General features: G+C 36.4%; 1 long non-coding RNA gene across 9 annotated transcripts; it reads left to right on the forward strand.

Moving 5' to 3' along the window:
- The first annotated feature begins 4496 nt into the window (after positions 1-4496).
- LOC130737858 (uncharacterized) lies at positions 4497-13054 on the forward strand. Of its 9 annotated transcripts, none has more exons than XR_009019008.1 (8): positions 4498-4695; positions 4781-4857; positions 6709-6789; positions 7339-7446; positions 7887-7956; positions 8345-8434; positions 8552-8586; positions 9396-13053. It is a non-coding gene; the product is annotated as an uncharacterized LOC130737858 (long non-coding RNA). The 9 variants fall into 9 exon arrangements; XR_009019011.1 differs by having other exon boundaries at positions 7887-7953; XR_009018996.1 differs by having other exon boundaries at positions 4497-4695; positions 7887-8434.
- The last annotated feature ends 51 nt before the right edge of the window (positions 13055-13105 follow it).

A 13105-nucleotide genomic window follows, 5' to 3' on the forward strand; every position in this document is an offset into this window, starting at 1 on the left:
AAAATGATAATTTTTAATTGAAAACGGAAGGAAAAACATATTATTGAAAAATCAATGACAATATATTTTAAATAAATACATAATATTGAATAAAAATAATTTCATCATTCTCATTTCTAAAACGCTCTCAAATATGCTCCAACAATTTTGCTTGAATTTTGACTGATTGAGTGTAGGTTGAAATTGTGTTTCGAGTAGTTTGTCGTTACTACTCTCAAGTTGAGGCCTATACCAGGTGGGTGGTAGTGGATACATAAAAGAATTTGAATTTTGAGGATAGAATGGAGGCGGTGGATACATCGAAGGATGTGAATGTGGAGAATTTTAACCCATAGGAGGTCTGTAATTTTAGGAAAAGAAAGGATGTGGTACATACATCGAAGGATGTCGATTTGGAAAAGATTCTCCGGTAGGAGGTGGATGATTTTTCAAAAGATGGTATTAACCATGATAAAGATCCATGGACAACAACAAAAAATGGAAGCAAGCTGAAGAAATTTTGATAAGAAGGGAATTGTGGGAGTTAGAAATGGTGTGTTGAAATATTACAAGTTTGAACTATTTATAGAGTGAAATTCATTTGTTTTGTGGCGATAAAGGACATAGAAATGGGCAAATGAGCTCGAAAAATGAAAAAAAATAAAGAAATCATGACAGAAAAGATAAAACAACGATGATGTTTCTCACACAAAAAAGATAAAACAAAATGAGCTCATTCCATCTTTTTCATCACACACAAACCCTAAAATCCTCTCTGCTCTCTCTCCCTCTCTCAAGCCGATGATGTTTCTCCTCTCTCTCTCTCTCTCTCTCTCTCTCTCTCTCTCACTCACATGCCCTTTCTCTAGACCTTACTCAAGCCCCAAATCTCCTTCACTCCTCCACCGTACCTCTGTAAGACCCAGATTTCCTAGAGTATTATTCTTAATTAATCTCCGAATAACGTCCATGGTTCTGTGTTGGCGTAAGGGGGTTGTGAAAATTGTATGTTAAAACTAACAAGTGAAATGTTATAAGACATTATGCTAGTCCGAGTCTATTCATAAGAAGCTGGCGAGTTGATACGTTGGGGCACAACTCGAGCGTGACCATGTAAAACCCATTATCAATGACGATAATGTCAACCCCCCCCCCCCAAAGGCTTTTAGAGTGCCTTCGGTTTAGCTTTCATGATGTTGTACCCCAAGTTCTTGCCAATGAGCTTCACCACCAAAGCATCCTTCCAAGGCTTGCTTAGTTCTTCCACAACTGAGGCTATTCATTTCTTTAAGGAGTTGTTCTACTCTTCTTCTGCCACACGACCTTTGGATGCTTCCATTTACGTTTTTCCAAAGATGGGTGCTGATCATTGGTGATAGTGTTTGGCATTTGGTTAGAGATACTTTTGCAACAGGGACTTTTGACAAGTCTATTTCTGATACTCTAGTTGCTCTAATTCTAAAAGTGGATGTGCCTTTTTCTTTTTGTGAGCTTCGCCCCATTAGCCTTTGTAATGTCTTGTATAAAATCATTACCAAGGTTTTAGTCCTTCGCCTTCGTCTGTGCTTGCAGGAAATTGTCGGTCCGTTACAGAGTAGTTTTATCCTTGGGAGAGGGACCACGGATAATGTTATCATCCTCCAAGAAGTGGCCCATTTTATGTGCAACAAACGACAACAAAGTAGTAATGTTTTGTTTAAACTAAATTTGGTAAATGCTTATGATCGAGTTGATTGGACTTTTCTCCGTGATACTTTGGTGGAATTTGGCTTTCCTCCTCTGATTGTCTCCTTGATTATGCACTGTGTTTCATTTTCCTCTCTCTCAATTATCTAGAATGGGGCTCGTCTTCCTTCGTTTGGTGCCACGAGAGGACTTTGGCAGGGGGACCCCCTTTCCCTTTCCACTTACCTTTTTGTGCTTTGTATGGAGCGTATGACCCATATGATTCATCATGAGGTTAGTAATGGACGTTGGAAGCCGGTTCATATCTCTCGGGGGGGGGGGGGGGGGCAGGATTTTTTTTTTGCGGATGATGTTCTCTTATTTGCCAAAGTCGAGGTCTCTCATATTAGGACTATTCATCGGGTGTTGGAGGATTTTTGTGGGGTTTCGAGCCTTAAAATTAATGTGGTTAAGTCTAAGGCTTTTGCTTCTTGGTGCATGGATGGTGCTCTAAAAGAGTGTATTACTTCCATTCATTTTACAGATAAACGAGGTTTCAATTGGATTCTTAAAAAAATTATTTGAATCACGCTATTTCATTAAAGGAGTAAAACTGTTATTTACTAATTGAGTCGCTGACTTTTGATGTTCCCTGGATACTGTTGTGCCTTTTTTGTCTCGGGATGTTTTAGTTCCTGTTTCCTTAGTACATTGTTAAAAGAAAATTAAAAAAAATGAATTTAAATTACACTTTGAATATGATAATTTTAATTCAGATTTTTCACCAATTGGAATTAAAATCCAGATTCCACTAGCCTTCCTTTGTAACAAAAAAAAAACTAATAATCCAGATTCTACTTTTTTTATAAAACAAATATTTTTCTGCTAAATCAGTCACAAGGATTGGGCAATTAGTTGACTCATGATTGGGGTCTTTAGTCTCACTTCTTGGAACTTCCTTATGAATCACCTCCTCCTTTCCACAGCTTGCAAGGGAAATAGGGAATCCATTTCATTGTCCAACTCTGACATGTTGAGCAAGTTTTGTAATCTTTGAACTAACGTTTCTTTATTAATCAAATTGTCCGAGACTTTCCTCAGTAATCCTTGATCATCACCACCAGTCTTCTTTGATCCATCACTACAAAAAAAATGTTATTTAGTGGGGGTTATTTAGCGGGAGTTTTGATAACCCCCGCAAATGTCGGTAATTTTTAATAGTTAAGGGGGTTTTAATAACCCCCGCAAATGTTTTATTAATGACTTAAATGCATTTGGTGCCCCTGATGTTTCAGGTTCGAGCAAATGACACCCTTCATCTATTTTTGTCAACGTTTGTACCCTCGATGAAACAAAATAGTGTAACGAGTACCCCTCCGTCAGTTCAACGTTAAAAAACTAACGGAGGTGATGACGTGGCTTTTTTTTTTAAATTTTTTGGACCTACCACGTTTTGAAAGTTGAAAAAAAGGGTGGGGGAGATTCAAACCTAGGACCTATAAGTGGCAAAACCCACCCCTAACCAGTTGAGCTACACAAACAATTGATATATTAAGCAACACAATTTTATTTATATCATTTATCCATTTGATGTTAGTTTCTTTGCAATTGCTACTCAGTTTGAATACCCAAAATGAAAGGATCTGAGTTTGAGAAATCTTCATAGAAGAAAACACAATTCAGGTGGCTTTCAACCCACATGCTGATACTAACAACATCATTAGCATCTAGCTCATGTGTAGAACGATAGATTACCCTTCTTCTTCTTCACCTTTTCACCTTTATTCAACAACCAACACTTTATTCTCTATTTAATATTGAAGTTTGGAGTCCAAAAATGAGTTCTGTAGGTCAAAACTTACCAAAACGCAATTCTGGAGATTTTCCGGCGAAGTGTCGCCGGCAAGGATGGTGGCCCGCGTCGGAGATGTCGCCGGGGGGGAAAAGTGTAATGGTTCTCCATCCTTTCGTGGCCAGGAACACGGTGGTGGCATCCGTTTCTCCAATTTCTCAACGGTTTTCCAGGAAATCGCAGTTACAGGTCGGATGGTTCGTGGGTGAACGACCAGATCGCGGCCGTGAGACGTCCAAGAGGCATTTCTGGTCGTTCCTCTTCACTTGGGTAGACGGGAATGATGATTTTGTGGGGTTTTTTAGCCGATTCAAGTGCAACGAATATGGTGTTGGTGGTGGTCTCGCCGGAGACGAATGAAGAAGATGAACTCACAGTGGTGGTGGTGGTGGTCGGCCACTGGCGGAAGTGGGGGTAACTCCAAGCCCAAATCTGATCTTGGGTTGAGGAGGACAAAGCTTGGGTAAGTTTCATGGTGTTGTCCTTTGAAGGAGAAGAAACTTTGGAAGGAACACGGTGACGGTGGTGATAAGGTGAAGAAGAAGACACAACCAAGAGAAGGAAAACATGAAGAGGAGAGGGAAAGGAGAAATGGCAGCGTGAAAGGGAAAGGAAAAGGGAGAAGAACTGTGTTGGTGAGAAGAAAATGACGAAATAAAGATATAAATAAAATTGTATTGCATTATATATCAATTCTTTGTGTAGCTTAACTGGTTAGAGTTGTGTTTTGCCACTTATAGATCCTGAGTTCGAATCCCCCCACCCTCTCCCTCTTTTTAAAATTTTAAATGTAATTTCCACATAAAAATAAATAAAAAAGCCACGTCAGCACCTCGTCAGCACCTTCCGTTAGTTTTTTAACGTTGAACTGACGGAGGGGTACTCACTACACTATTTTGTTTCATCGAGGGTACAAACGTCGACAAAAATAGATGGAGGGTATCATTTGCACGAACCTGAAACATCAGGGGCACCAAATGCCCTTTATTAATTAACCCTCTCACTCTCACTCTCACACTCTCACTCTCAGAACTGAGAACTCGTTCCATGGAGCTTACGATTTCAAGAGATTTCCACCGATTTCTCCTCGTTTTGCACCGATTTGATCTCGTTTTGCACCTATTTGATCTCGTTTTCCACCAATTTCCACAGATTTCAACCACCGCACGCCGCCGTAGCAACAGCCTCCTCCGCCGTCGGTATGACCTCGTTTTCCTCCGATTTGATCTCGTTTTGCACCTTTGCTTTTCGTTGCTATTTAATTCGCAGTTCATTCATTCGCAGTTCTCTCTGCGATTTTCTCATGGATGCATCGCTCAGAGACTCAACAACCTCTACTCCGTCGCATGCTGCACTCTCTGGTACCGATTTTTTTCTTAATTAACCCATTCAGATTTCTAAATTAGGTTTTCATTCTCTGGTGTGAAGTCTGGTTGATCGGTTATTCTTTAGGTTTTATTTCATTGAGCACATTGATCCTGATCCTTCACTTGGCTTCTGCTATTTTGATTTGTTTTGTTTTGAAGTTTATGCCTGTATTTAGAACCTAATGGAAATCCTTTTTGAGTATTCGATATAAAACTTTTCCATGTACATGTGATTACTGAGTTCTATGATGAAATTGCGAGGACCCGTGATGGGTAGTTTGCTGAAGAGGTCTGTGTACATGTATGTATTATCTGATCCACCTAGTCTTTGGTGTTTTTCCATGTTATATTATATGATTGCATGTTGTGCTGCTTTTAAAGTCCCCCCCACTGTAGGATATGGGGAAATCCAACTCTGACTATCGTTTAGTTATATAAAGCTATGAGCAACTTTCTTATATTTATAAGGTTGCTGTTGGATGGAATCAAAGGTTGCTCTAATCCAGTCACCTTTTGATGTTTTAATAGTATTGCGATAGCACTCAAGAAATTCTTACTAACCCATGTGATGGAACATGTATTATTTTCTAAATCAGATTTATGCCTCGTAATTTCCTGAATGTGTTTGGACTTTGGAGTTATAAATTACTAATCATGCTTTTTAGAATTTAAAGGAATTTTGATTCTTATTATTGGAGTTTTGGGATGTTTAAGTTCTTAGTTCACAAACCATTGCTTAACATAAATAGTGATCTTGTAGGAGAGGCCTGTGATACTGTAGTTTTGGCTCACTTTCAATTTGTGATCCGGGCAGATTGACATTAGATCAAAGGGGCAAGCCTTTGGTTAAACCTATGTATCCAATTGAAACTTGAAAGGGTCATTTTTATATTTCCTGAATTCAACATATTCAGGTTGAATATATGCTTGACTTTGTAGGGCCTAGTCACCTTTCACCTGCTTGCAAATTGAAATCCTGTAAACATTAGGATGTCTTAAAATTGACTTATTTTGAAGACCAGAAAATTAAAAGCAGAATGGCTTGTACTCTCTGTTAAATTTGTGTTTTATTTTCAATTTTGCTTTAGTGCATTGTGACAAAACAACAGAATCCACATTGATTAAGAGATGAGAAGTTCTCTGCAACCAGAAAGATGCAGCATAAGATTTGATAGTGAAAATGAGAGTTGCATCCCAACCAGAAAAATTAGAACCCTGCTTTCCTGCACGTCTAATTCACGGGATATTTGCTTTCACTTCATTTCACCCCTAAATCAAAATCCAAATGTCAACTTCCTAAAGTGGTGGCCTAGTCAATTTAGTGCTTGTAAAAGCAGAATGACTTTTACAAGCACTAAAGCAAAATTGTCTACCTTGTCAATTCATAAATTTGTGTTTTATTTTGATAGAAAAAGCGAATGGCTTGTACTCTCTGTTAACGTTTTCACTCATTTTTACACTAGTAAGTAGTAACATATCCAAAATGCTTATTAATATATTGTGGATTGGGATAAGATGTTTAATCTATGTGAAATTTCTTTCTTGGTAGTTTTAGTCCATCCCTTGTCTCACAGTATATTTATAGTTACATGAACTTAGATATCTATACTTTATGTGCTTATGAGACTGAGAGTACTTTAATCCTTTCCTTTAGTGCTTGTAAATTTCAAGCTGAAAGTTCTGTTTGTAGTATCTATTATGCTTACTGATTCATCAAGCAATGGTTTTGTTGTCTACTATGAATGAAAATACATATTGAGATATGAGTGAGAATACAGTTTCCATTTTATATTGAGTTGTTCTAAGTCTTATTTCATTGGTTTTGACCTTCCTCATTCGTTTCAGAGAAACAAGATTGATTGGTTGATTGGTTGATTAGAGGCAAAACACACAATCTACGAAACTGTGTATTAGATTAGCATCCTCGTAAGTATTCAAATCTGAATCTTAATGCAGTTTTGTGATTACATTATTCTCTTTGTCATTTTTGTAATCTGAGATTGTGTTGTTGTTTTGCTCTTTATATTGATGCCCTCTTCTTTAGCTTATCTTATGACATAAGTAATTATGGAAGTGTCTTGATAAGCTTATATATACAATTAGCTTATGATATTATCCTATTAACTTATTTTAGCTTATTTCTAAATTTCTTGTATTAACTTATGATAAGTACTTATATCAACCTATAAGCTATTTCGAGCTTATTTCAATAAGCTTCTCAAATAAGCTTATGAATATGTGTTTATGTGATAAGTACTCAGGTTGCCTTGTTAATATATAATACAACATTAAGCCAATGAAAGTAAGTAACACATGCATAATTCAATACCCTACTACCTAGCCTATGTTCAGTTCAAAAGGTAACTTTTTAGATGCAAAAGCATTTCTGGTGCCTGCCTCCTAAAGAGCTGTTGACTTCATTACTATCTATTAATTCATGGAGAGCTGATCGGAGATTGTTGGCTGTTCCTGAAGATATTGAGAGAGTGCTGGTTGGTGTTGAGGCTTACTAGAGCATCAGAAGGCATAATTTTGACACTGGTTTATCCTTCTTTGAGAGTGATGATGAAATTGAGAGAGATGGTAACAATACTTTTTCATGAGTTCTTGGTCTGTTCCTTGAGCAACATATCATTATCAGTTTCTGAGCTGTATATGTCATTATGTGATGATATTTCCCCACATACATATGTTTGTTTTTCGTTGTGTTAGGATGATATTTCCCCACATATGAGATTCGATTTTCATACATTAGTTGACATGTTGTTTCATGCTACAATATTGAATGCACAGTTGTTGGGCCAGCATCTTTTTTGTTAGCTTAACCATTTAAATAACTAGTTCTGTGCTTCTGTCTTGAAGTTGGGATGTTTTAAATCTTTATGTGGAGGATAATATAAATACACAATCCAGATTCAGTTCTGTATTCTGTCATCCTGAATTTTGGACAATTAGTTACCTAGTTTTTTTAATGTTAAGCTCATGATGCGCATTCACTTTCAATTTTCTTCCTTTGTCTTCAGGAGCCTGTGAAGACCAAGCATCCTCAACTGCACTATGAGTCAAAATTGTATATGCTTCTTCAAGAGGGTAGTAAGTTTTTATGCTTTTTCTCCCTCTTCCCAATTTATACACCTTCATGTTCTTTCTTGTAGGCAAGACATGTGTTTGTAGCTTTACAGTCATAAAGTAAACTTGTCTTAAAAATTTGTTCATTTGTTAATTTTTATTTGTTGAAGCTGGGGTGCCCCATATAAAATGGTATGGAGTTGAGGGCAACTACAATGTCATGGTTATTGACCTTCTTGGACCAAGTCTTGAAGACTTATTTAACTATTGCAATAGGAAATTCTCTCTGAAAACAGTCCTGATGCTAGCTGATCAGCTAGTATGACTTTAATTTCAAAAAAACTATGCTTGTAACAGAAAGCTACTGTGTTCTCACACTTCCCCCAATTTTATATGCCTTTGTGTATAACAGAAAGTTGAGTACATGCATTCCTGGAGCTTTCTGCACTGTGATATAAAGCCTGATAACTTCTTAATGGATTTAGGACGTAAGGCAAATCAGGTATCTTGTGTATCCGGAACTAGCTCTTTTCTGGTACGACCAGTGTTTCAATCTTCTATTGATAATGGTACTGGCTTGATAAAACTTATGGGAGTTTATTCTGTTGCCCTCAACCAGAGCCTGGGTTGCAGCTGTGGCCAACAAACTAAGAGGTAAAGGCATTAGCTTGTTTACATATTTTTTACATCATATTATTTGATTGTGAAACGCAACACTTCATAAATTCACAATTTCTTATGTTTTTTTACATCATATTACATAGTTGATCTGTAGATTGTAAGATATAAAAGAAGTACTATGAAAATAATTGGTATACAGGTTTGTTTACAACTCAATCTTGCTCGATTGATAGGTGGTTCAGAGTTGAGATGAAATTGCACTAGATTTACTTCTATTTAGCATTTAGATGTTACCATCATATTACATAACCTGTGCTTTTTTGTTGTTGTTATCTTGTTACAAAATTCATTGATTAGCACAGACTTCTATGTGGGAAGAGTGCAATAGAGCTAGTCTTTAAACCATGTCACATTACATTGGTAATTTGCAATAGAGCTTTATTAATTCATATTATGTGCATTTAAAATTAATATTTGTAGGATGTTTAGAAAATCACTTTAAATGGTTAAAAAGTATACTCCACAATTAAATGAGGTTAAAAATGTCCCTAGAATAAACTCTGGTAGCCAAGGGAGGGTTAAGGGAGGCTTAAAACTGTAAATAATCTCTTGCATGTAAGGGAGTTTAAAACTCCCGTTAAAAAAAAGCTTGCGGATAAGGGAGGTTTAAAACCCCCGCAAAAAACCGCCGCTAAATCCATATGCAGTACCAGGGTTTGCTAAAAAACGCCGCTAATAATTTGTGGCGAGTGTAACTTTGGGATTTTTCAAAACCCCCTCTAAGTAACTCGCGGGGCTAAGTATAAAAAAAAACCCCACTAAATAACGTTTTTTTTTTGTAGTGCATGTAGAGCAATACGTTTCAAAAGATTGTAAACTGCATCAGCAGTGCCAGGACGGATTACAGAGCTCTAATCCAGATTCACTTATCACGGGTAATTTGCTAAATGAGTATACTGCTTTTAGTTTACATCCTTTGGCTTAAATATGTTTTTATTCCTTATAATATACCCTCTTTCCATTTTTAGTCTTTTTAAAAAAAAAAGTTTTCCATCCTCAACATATCAAACGATATGTTTTTTTAGTCATTGACATCAAATTTTCCACAAAAGGTTACAATAAAAATAACACCAAAAAGAAAACCTATGAGGCCCAACAAGTGTAAGTCAACAACTAAGAAGAGCAAGGTACCTGTTGGTGGTGGTGATGAAGTTGTAGTGCATAAGATTGATGATGATGACCTGAATGCTATCGATTGGCTCATGAAGGATGTGAGCTGTGTGGGAGTCATTCATTCTCTTAGAGAAGCTAATGGGGAGGCTGATGAACTAGCTAAATCAGGCTGCGATCGAGCTAATCCTCTGTGTGAGAAACTATTGTGATGTGATACTTATTTTGGGCCCTCTGGTTTCATGTTATTGCTCCCTCATTTCTGCTTCTGGCTGTCATGAAAAGTGGTGCTCTAGCAATAGTTCGCGGCAAGCTTCATCCTCATTGTGCACTCGCAAGCCTTGCTGATGTGGAGCCATGTTTATTCCTGTGCTGTTTGATTCACTAATCTGTTATTTCTTTTATTTGCTTTGCTGCTCTTTTTTTTTTTGTTTTTACTTTCTATTCTTCTGTTCTTGGCCCTTGCGTTCCTCTTGTTAGGATCCTTGGCGCTGCCCTGCTTCTTTTTCCTGTATAGCTTGGTGCTTTTGTCTTCTATTTAATTCCAATAAAGTGCTTTTGCTTCCAAAAAAAAAAGATTGATGATGATGACTATCAAACTGAAGAACTTCTTAGTGATGCATGTGATGAATACAATGATGATTCTTCTACACAAAGGTTTGAGAGGTTTAAGGAAGAAGATATGATACAAAATCTCATAGACGGAAGGGGTTCTTGGAACTGCTTCGGGATGAAAAACTTAACGTCAATGATTAAAAACAGAACGTTTCATATGTTGGGGATGGAAAATGGAAAAAAAAGTAAACGGACTAAAAACGAAAATAAAATAAGGACGAAAAACATATTTTAGCCAAATCATTTTTACTTATTTGAATTCATATGTCCATATTCTACTAAAAAAAGGAATTTTTATTCGAATAAGTTGACTTGTAAATTGTAATATAAATATTTCTCTCTCCTAATCTACATAGTGCATCTTCATAAAAAAAAAAAAAGAGAAAAAGATGATGCACCGACAGTGTAAAGTTTTTTTACATCGTCAATCAATCATCAGATTTCAAGGATGTGTCACGTCAATTAATGATATTAAATAAAAGGAGAGATTCTCACATCCTTAAAATCTGATTGGTTGACGGTGTAAAAAAGCTTTACACCGTGCATAGAAATTAAACTCAAAAAAAAAAACTTATTAGTGCATTGAGATTGTTTTTTTTCTGTTACATTTTTTTTGGGCTTAAATGCACTTTTGGACCCTCATGTTTTAACTTTTTGCGATTGTCAACCCTCATATTTTTTTTCTACGAATGGGAACCCTATTCTTTTAAAACGCTACACTGTTTATCCTTCCGTCCAAATCCGTCAAAAACTTGATGGAACACGCTGATATGACCTTCCACGTGGATAAAAGGGGGATTTAAAAAAATGGCTTAAATGCACTTTTGGACCCTCAAGTTTACATTTTTTGCGATTGTTGACCCTGATCTTATTTTTAGTTTGAATGGAGACCCTAATCTTTTAAAACATTGCACCGTTTACCCTTCCGTCAGAAGGCCAGGTAAGTGAGTTCCGTCAAGTTTTTGACGGATTTAGACGAAAGGGTAAACGGTGCAACATTTTGAAAGATTAGGGTCTCTACTCGTAGAAAAATAAGATCAGAGTCAACAATCGCAAAAAATATAAACTTGGGGTCCAAAAGTGCATTTTAGCCCTTTTTTTATCTGATGATTAAGGTGTTTTTAGTTTACTCTTTTGGATTTTAAAACTCCTTTTTAATTTATTTTAATTCCTATACAAGCTCTGGAAAGTTGACACATGTCAAAACTGCCCCTCTAGATTTAGATTTAGATTTTTTTTAAAAGGAGATTTATATATATATATATATATATATATAGATTTAATTGCTAAGAAAAACTATTGAAAGATAAAAGCTGATTAATGACTAATGAGAGTATCAGACACATGTCTTTTTTTTAAAAGGTACCAGACACCTGTCGCTCCTCAGGATTTGTTGCATAGCAAGTCCAATAAAACCCCTTTTAAAAAAAGTCCAATAAAATTAAGGATAATTATGAGTTAGGCAAATATGAATTTCAATTATTAGTTTTAAAAAAAAAACGAATTGCAATTAATTTTCAAATTGAATACGCGTTTTTTCTTCTTAATGTTGTGATAATAACAACGGTAAAGCCCCTAAAAAAACCAACGGTAAAATATCGATCAACATCTTGAACAAATCTTTTATTTTTAAATGACATCTTGAACAAATCTTTAATGATTTGATTTTGATATCATTAGATATTTTGTTTCTTTAAAAAAATGATATTCGCTTGTCATATTTCAAGTTAAACGATTAGTGAGTGTGCAGATTAAGTCTCAATTTACTCCTTGTGCAAGGATCAAAGTTGCCATTACTGTGTTCCCTTTTCTGATCAAGAAGTGCATAACAATTCATTCTTGAAGAGTAAGATCGAGTCATGTCGATGATGATAGATACTTATTTCACATGGGAACTTCGTCGTTCCCGAATGGATGAAGATGACCGAGTGCTTGTTCGAACTCTGCAGCAAGATTATGTTGCCCTTGGAGATTATTTGTGCATGGAAGTTCGCATTAAACGTGAACTGTACAATAGGCTTTATCCAGAGAGTGAGAGCTCCATTGTGGTATCTTGGGATGAATTACTAAGCGGTGATCTATCAAGCATCGAAAGAAACTTGTTTGATCATCATATCATTCCCCCTGAGTTCATTCCATCACTGGCGTCAGATGTGGTATCACGTGCAAGCGAATTGGTACAAGATTGTCCCCTGAATTCCAATCATGAAAGGCCACACAGGGTCAAATTTGTTTTGAATATTACTGCTCCTGATGAGTTATTTAAGTTCTGGGAGTCCTGTATGGAAGAGGAAGAAAGTGAAGAGGAAGAAAGTGAAGAACCCCATCACCACAAGAGAGTGAGGGTGGAAGAAGGAGAGGAAGACAGTGAAGAACCCCACCAAAAGAAAGTGAAGGTAGAAGAAGAAGATGCTGACGCAGAAGGCTGTTGTATTTGTCTAACAGAGTATGAAGATGGTGTGCAGGTTCTACAAATGCCTTGCAAGCATCTGTATCATGAAGAGTGCATTGTTCAATGGCTAGAAGAAAGTCCAACTTGTCCTTTGTGTCGCTCTACCATGCCCCTCACTGACTGATTAGAAATTTGTATTTGAATTCAAGTAATTTGTCTTTAAATTCTTAGACTTCAATAGCTGTTAGAGATTGTTAATAATAATTTCTACTTTTCAATACATTTCAAACTATTTTGGTTTCTGCAATCTAGCTAGAATGATCGTTTTTTTTATAGGCTTAATCCAGTTTTTGGTCCCTAACCTTTGTCATAAAT

Source organism: Lotus japonicus, chromosome 1 (assembly GCF_012489685.1).
Source record: "Lotus japonicus ecotype B-129 chromosome 1, LjGifu_v1.2".
Taxonomy (NCBI): domain Eukaryota; kingdom Viridiplantae; phylum Streptophyta; class Magnoliopsida; order Fabales; family Fabaceae; genus Lotus; species Lotus japonicus.